General features: G+C 40.0%; 2 long non-coding RNA genes across 2 annotated transcripts; both read right to left on the reverse strand.

Moving 5' to 3' along the window:
• Positions 1–2622: 2622 nt before the first annotated feature.
• On the reverse strand, positions 2623–3686 carry LOC119027628. Its single transcript, XR_005077439.1, has 2 exons — positions 3462–3686; positions 2623–3247 (listed from the first exon to the last, which is right to left on the reverse strand). It is a non-coding gene; the product is annotated as an uncharacterized LOC119027628 (long non-coding RNA).
• A 2072-nt stretch (positions 3687–5758) lies between these two features.
• On the reverse strand, positions 5759–6891 carry LOC119027638. The gene is made up of 2 exons (XR_005077450.1): positions 6833–6891; positions 5759–6658 (listed from the first exon to the last, which is right to left on the reverse strand). It is a non-coding gene; the product is annotated as an uncharacterized LOC119027638 (long non-coding RNA).
• Positions 6892–7637: the final 746 nt, after the last annotated feature.

Consider the following 7637-nt stretch of genomic DNA (forward strand, 5'->3'; position numbering starts at 1 on the left):
TGATCTGAAATTTTCTTTATGTTTACATGTAACTTGATGTAATGTTAGCAGAATTAACAAGGAGAACGAGAGAGAGAGAGAGAGAGAGAGAGGACAGAGTGAAATATCATAACACATCCTTAATCCTGACATCAACTTAAATCTTTTCTTTCTTTTTTTTTTTTTTTTTTTTTTCTTTTAGGTCATTAAAGACCAACTAAACCAAACCTTGTGTTGAGCACAGAACATGATGGAGTGTCAGATCACCCTGCTGTGACGGAAACTTAAATACTGACACAGACGAGCTTGTAAGTGATCGGTGGTGTGTGGATGAAACTGTGATGAGACAACAGAGTACAGTGTTCTGTGTGAGGGACCTGAGCTGACAGGCCCGTCACACCTCAGCTACAAGGTCCACAAGGGCGGTTTTTAAGGAGTGATGTTGGTTACAGCACTGAGGAATGAGCAGCTAACTCCTCCCTTAAAAATTCAAGACTTTCACCACCTGAGGATCAAGAAATGAGAAGTCTTCGTCATGTTGTGTTAAAAAAGGTGAACTCCAAACGGGCTGTCTGTGTTGTGAGGATGAGGAAGTAACTTCGGCTCAACTTGTGACTTTCACCACTGAAACACTCAAACACAGACTGCTGACATCTACTCGTTTACATCGACTGTAGTAAAGTTTAACCACAACCAGAATAATAAAAATATTAGATACATATGAATAGAGAATATATTTATATCAAAGATATTCATTAGAAAAACATTCTCAAATACACTAATTTGTCTGGTCTGACAGTTTAAGATGGAAAAATGTCTAAAATGTCTTTTATTATAGCTGAGGTGGTTTCAGGTGTCTCTCATAGTTTAACGTGTTTCTATATGAATCATTGGTTAGAGTCGAGAATAAGACTGTGTCTTTAAAAGTAGAGGCTGTTTCTTTTAGGAATGCCCTCACATAGGTGACTGATCCCAGTGACAACTGGGTCAAAAGTGACAGAACAAGATGTGATATGAAAACATGAGGATACACTCTTATTTTAAATTCATGTACAAAAGTTCCCTTTATGATGTCTTTTTGTTAGCAGCTGCCTCATGTTCTTATGTGTTGTATGATATTACAGGACATAGTGAACATGAGAACAAAAGGAAAAATTTGGGCAAAGTGAGTGTGGAACCTTTGTTTTTCCCTTTTTGTGCCAAACTTGTCGAACTTGCATAAGTAAGTCAGCTGTACGAGGGATATTCTACGAGAAACATTGTTTCCCTGTTGTAACTCCTGTGTGTGAGAAGATTTTGCTGATGGAAATTAAATAGAATCAGTTTTGATATTTATCACATATTCAAGGTTGTTGTTTGTGTTTATTATCAGTTGTTTTCTTATGGCTTTATATGGACACACTGTTTAAATGCATTTCTAATGTATGAGTGTTACAATATTGACAACACGACAACATGTCCCAGATACACAGATTTCAACTGTCTGCAGGAGCAGCACTAGTTCTGCAGTGTTTTCCTGTGGCAGCTAGATTATGCTATTTGCAGCTGGCTGGGAAGTTCAACTACCAGCGCCATCTTGTGTCAAAGTACAATACAGCAGCTTAGCATTAAGGTGGAATGCTACTTTCTTCCGGCAACAACTATCCACGCGAGATCTCACGTGACTTTTCTGGCTTTTGATTTTAGTATTGTTTCTTATATGAGGCTCCTTCTTCAACTTTAAGGTCAATATTGTTTTTCACAAAGGACAAAACAACAAATTATATGTGCATTTATATGGAACTAAGCTTTAGGAGCGTTCCACCTGAGCTGTCCGCAGTGTTATGTTGCATTCGGAGATCGATACTTGTTAGAAAACACTACTGCTAACGTGAGTTGTTCAAAAACCTTCTTTTTAGTAAACTCTGTGTACACAAACAATGTTCTCAATGCTGGTGTTCATGTGTAGAGACCCTGGTGATACTACCAACAAAGTTTCATGTTGTGTCCAGCCTTGTTACTGTTTTGAAAATAGTGATTTTGATGCTAACATAGTATTTGCACCTAGCGCTCCGTTGAAAATGAGTTTGACCAAAAAACGAAAATACGGTCAATCTTAAAAGTTGCGCTTACGGCGTGATTATGCTTTGCTTTGTCTTTCTGTGTTTTTACGTTCTCTGTTCTGCCTTCTTGTTTTAACACACATTCAAGTCGGCTTCTTTGCATTTGGCTCGACTTTATTCTGTAATATTGTCTTGCTGAGTTTCAAAGCACTTTGAAAACTCTCTTTTTAAAGGTGTTATGTAAATAAAGTTTATTATTAATATTATTAAAGTAATTTTGAATATAATAAACTTAACTTTGCATTGACATATTAGCCCTCTCCTTCTGAGCATGTGCTGATATTGATAAGTGTGTTTCATGTGCAGCGCTGCCTAAGTACATCTTCAAAGAGCGATCAAAGCTCGGAGAGGTTTCACTCAGCTGGTTTTCATCACTGAATGAATGTTATGTCCCTCTTGATCAGGGTGTTAGACAGACCATGTTGACAGTGTGCAAAAACTTCAATACCTCTTGAGGGGTAAAATGTGTTCTCACCTCAAGAAAGACTATGTCTGACATTTTCCATACATTACTGTACAACTGCTACATACTACAAAATAAAGCAATTTGCACAAGAATTTTATTTCTTTGTTTCTTAAAATTCAAATCCAAATTTCAATGATTATTTTAAAAATTGTGAGGAAACCGGAGCACCCGGAAGAGACCCACAGAGACCTGGGGAGGACATGTTGACTCCACACAGACGGCACACATACAGCTCAGAGCTACTGACACAGTGGGGGGAACATTTCTGATTAGCTCCCTGTACAATGTCTGCAAGTTATATGTGTGCTGCTGTGGGAGGTAACAGTGATGGACTGCCCCCCTCATGCCCGACCACAGGTGACATGTGGTATCTACTGGCTGTCCACAGTAGAGAGGTCTTCAGTTTGATGGTTGATCAACTCAAGCTCATGTTTTGATGAGCAAATGTGACAGCTTGCATCTTATTTCTTAAACTTCATCAACCGTTGGAAAAAGTCAGATATTCTCTTCCAGAAAGATTTTTTTGTTTTGACTGGGAGATTCTTCCAAGAGTCTAGCTGTTGAAGATCCAGTGATATTAAGGGGAGCCCCCACTCATCACACAGGTCCTCGTCCTCAGAGTCTAGAGGCACGTCAAACTCTTCAAGGGCCGGTGCTGTATAAGTCAACGGCCACTGGTGCAGCAGCTCCTCCTCAGAGTCTAGAGACAAATCAATCGGTTTAAAGAATGCTGCAGTGGAGGTGGACGCCTGCTGGTCTCACAGCTCCTCCTCAAGGACTTGAGTCTCGTCTGAAAGTTCAGGGTACGGTGCTGTCAAGCAGCCCCACGCATTTCAGCAATGAGTTTTTGTGAGCCTTGGCTTCCTCGCCGAGTTTCAGCGTGTTGTCTCACTGTCATGATTTCAGTTTCATACCCTTGGCTGATATCATGTTGTGGCTCACTGATTCTGTCCAGTTTTTCATGGAGAACGTTGTTCGCCTGGTATAATCTGACTCAGAAAAATGCTGTTGTCTCTGAAAAGAATTGTCCGTATCAGACGTCTTTCTCTTTACGCTTCTCGTTGTGTTAGTGCTCTTACGTTTTCTCAGCTGTGTTAGTGGTAGACTAAGAGCTGGACTGAAGAGATGTTGTCCTGTTGACCTACTGTTAAATCAGAATGGAATGTTGCTTTGATGGAATGGAGGTTCTGTTTGGCTTTGATTCTATTGCTTTGATTCTATTGGCTGGATGCTATTGGTTCTATTCTATTGGTCTGATTCTGTTGCTTTGATCTCAAACACACACACATGCACACACACACAACTGATTCCTTGTCTAACAGCACACAGTGGAGAACCAACAAAGCTCTTGTAGATGTTTCAGTAACCAAATAAAAAATGGCTGAGCAAAGAATTGTTCGGTCTCAAATCCACTTTATTTTTATATTTTTAATGTATTTATTTATGTTTTTGCTGTCCCTGCTCGCAGCTTGTCTGGTGCTAACAGAACAAGTATGAAATATAAAGTACCTGTCAAACACATCTCTTACGCTCTGATCAATGATAAATATGACACCTGTTTCATCGGCTCCTGTGGTTTTTACATACAAGAAATAAAAAATAAATAAGAATGCCAATCCATCTGAACATCTGTTACGATGTGACGGAACATGTCGGATCCCTGGAGGCGACACTGTGGAGTGAACTTGGCTCTGACCTGTCGGGTCATGGACACGGAACCTCTGAGGGTATCCAGAGGTGTCTGGGTCCTTTGAGTCCTCTGGGATGCGAGGTGGGACCCTCATGGATCAGACTTGTTCCAGCACGTTCGATGGATGCTCAGTCGAATTGGGTGCACAACAATTTGGAGGCCAGGTCGACACCCTAAGCTCTCTGTCACGTTCTGATGGTTGAGCAGCGTTTGGGTCAGATATACAAGTCAAGTTGCATCCACATAAATACCAGGACAGCAGTGCAGTTTGAGAGGAACGACCACAGCAGAAACCAAATGTATCAAAGATTTAGCTGAGAGAAGTCTGCAGTGTGATACGTCCTGTGTTGCACAGAGCAGCAGTTTATTTCTCAACCCAATCAGTGAACGGTTGAGTTTGAAAAGTGTTTCCAGAGATGACGAGCGAAAAAATCTTTCCCATTTATTTTTATGGGGAATTTTTCAAATTTCGTTCTGCTACTAATTCAGCATACATTCAGAGAAACAATCAAAATGTTCAGCGTTTTAAGCTCTTTCAGCCTTGTACTTTTCAAATATTCAGCTTTTTCAAAAAAATAAAATTACAATATAAGTAAATGGGAAAATGAATATTGTATATTGTCAATATTTGCTAATTATAAATATTATTACACCTAAAAACTGCAGATCTGCATCTGGATCATTTTCAGATATTGTGAGAAATTAGAAAAACATATTGTATATTTTCAGTTTTCTTGTCCACTTAAACTAGTTTGTTCTTATTTCAGTGTTAAGTAATGTGCTGACAGCTGATGTGTTAAATGTCACAGAACAGCCGATATTGCTAGAAGTTAATGTGTCTGCAAACCGGATACATCGACATCCGACAACAACAACATGGCGAACACAGTTTTAACACAGTTACCTAAATGTCTGTGGGAGAACAAGGTGTTTCTGTAAGGACACCTGGGCACATCAGCTGTTTTATGGTCGACTACAACACCAAAACCAAACCGAGATGTTTTCTGAATCCTGACTGAGTGGGTTTGGCACCTGAACCTCACCGGAGCATCAGCACAGCGTTGTGACGAGAGAGAAATGTAAAGTTTAACCCAGACGAATGTAAAGCAGCAACACTAAGAATCATCTGAAGACTGTCTGCAGTCAACATGTTAATAACGTCTCACTAAAACAGCTTAAGCGTAATTCTTCTTCTTCCTGGTGCGTCCTGTAGAAAACATTGTATATCAGATTTATATTAAGTTAATAAATGTCTCCAAGAACTCAAAGACGCCATTTGAAAATATGTTACCATTTGTACTTTTCATTATGTGATTTGTGACACACTGAAGCAATAAAAGCACATTGATTCATCTCTTGTCTGTCTTTTTATATTCTATTCATTAATGTGGCCTGAAAGTCAGTTTGTAACTGTTTCAGAGTGTTAATAAAGTTTATTATTTAAACTTTGTTGCTGATAAACTCTTTGACTTTACATCTCCTGGGATATTAACAGACTTAGAGAGGAGTCAAAACAACATCTCTCATATAAATATAGATTTATTTACAATATGTACACATTATAAACAGAACATTAGGAGAGGCAGTGTACTGTAACGATCAGAAGGCACAGAGTGAAAACTCTCCATACAGTGATTTACTGAACCAGCTGTGACATTTAGAGATGTGACAGTGAAGGATGTTGAATGGACAAACACAAATCAAACAGCAGCACTTCATTTCAGTTTGAACTGCAGCATTACAACAAGAAGACGTTAAAGTTCCACGAGGGAAAGTTAAATCTGTTCTTAAAATCTAGACAGTAAATAAAATCTTGATAATAAAACAACACAAACAGAAATGTGAACATAACAAACATACAACACAAAGTGAATGTTCTCTGCTCTAAGTTTCACCTAATTCTTCTTTACATCCTGCAGTACAGAATATACAGGTTATACTGTCAATGTTGACAGTTGTCATATCTTATCAATCAGATGCAACAAATGCACAGAGTTACACATGCCGTACAACAGAGCAGATTTCAGATCTGTCTAATAAGTGACAAAGTTTGATGAGACGTCCTGTCAAAATAATGGACAACAAAGGTGAAGAACAAGGTTTCCTTCATCAACTCCATTAACCTCCTCTGACTCTTATGTCATGGACACTTACTGAACAACATCAAGGCAGGGTGTGTTTTAATGGTGTGTCATGCTTAAAACTGTTCACACTGATCCTGATGAGCTGTAACTTTTCTCAAAGCCTCCACTGGACTTTGTCTCTTAGACAAGACAGTGAATAAATGAAGGTGATGAAGAAATCACACAACAACCACTGCTGCTGTCAGTCCCAGTCCACAGTAGAGGAAGATCATTCCCCAACTGACCCTGTTGGGTCTCTCACTGTTGGGTCTCTCAGGTTCGGGCCAATCCCTCACTGCTGAAAAGAGACCAAACAACAGAAAAGCTGAAATTGTGACATATTTCTCAGATACTGTGAGAATGAAATGAAGGATTGTGGACTGTGGTCGTCCTCAGTACTTTTCTTCAGGTTCTTGTTGATCCAAAAGAGCTGCAGAATTGAACCTGTCAATAAAGTTCTCAACCAACTTACCAGAGACATTGAGCCGACATTCACCAAAGTCCACACCATAGTTTGTCTTCACATCACACAGGTAACAGCCCGAGTCCTCAGTCCTGAGTCTGGACACATGAAGTCTGAGTCGTCCATCTCTGAGGACGTCTTTGTCCCACTGGACTCGTCCTACAAACTGTTGATCCCGAGACTCTGGGACCACAACACCTCCACGTAGTTCAAACAGGACTGAGACTTTGTGATCAGTTCTCATCTCACAGAAGATAAAAAGGGAGTCAGGTGAAGTGTCAGCTGTGGTTGTGAACGTCCATTCCAGTGTGATGTTGTGGTTCTCCTCTGCCTGATAGGAGGTCTGTGTCACATTCACTACAAATGTTCCTGTTGAGGAGACAGAGAGGGAAAGTGAGGAGCAGACACACTGACAGCTTTAACATGGCAGCCTTTAAACTCCATCTACATGTTTCTGTGGACAGTTTAGTGACGTCTCAGAGCTGCAGAGGCTCATCAACATCAACTGTTTGCTCACATGTGGGAGACTTTAACTGATTGATTAAAATCACAGTGTAATAAAGTGAAGCTGTAAACTAACCACAGACACAGTTGAGGCTGATGAGCAGCAGGATCCTGCAGATCATCTTCTCCCTGTGAGAGGAGACAGAGGTGAAGAGTCATGTGATCACAGTTCAGTCCTCACATGTACCACAACCAACATCTACAGTCTGTCTTCAGTCTTTACAATACTCCTTTGTCTTTATTATCCTGCTTATTACACTCAAGGACTTCCTGACTGGACACGGTGTTGATGCAAACGCTAAACTGTTGT

Source organism: Acanthopagrus latus, chromosome 10 (genome assembly GCF_904848185.1).
Source record: "Acanthopagrus latus isolate v.2019 chromosome 10, fAcaLat1.1, whole genome shotgun sequence".
NCBI lineage: Eukaryota > Metazoa > Chordata > Actinopteri > Spariformes > Sparidae > Acanthopagrus > Acanthopagrus latus.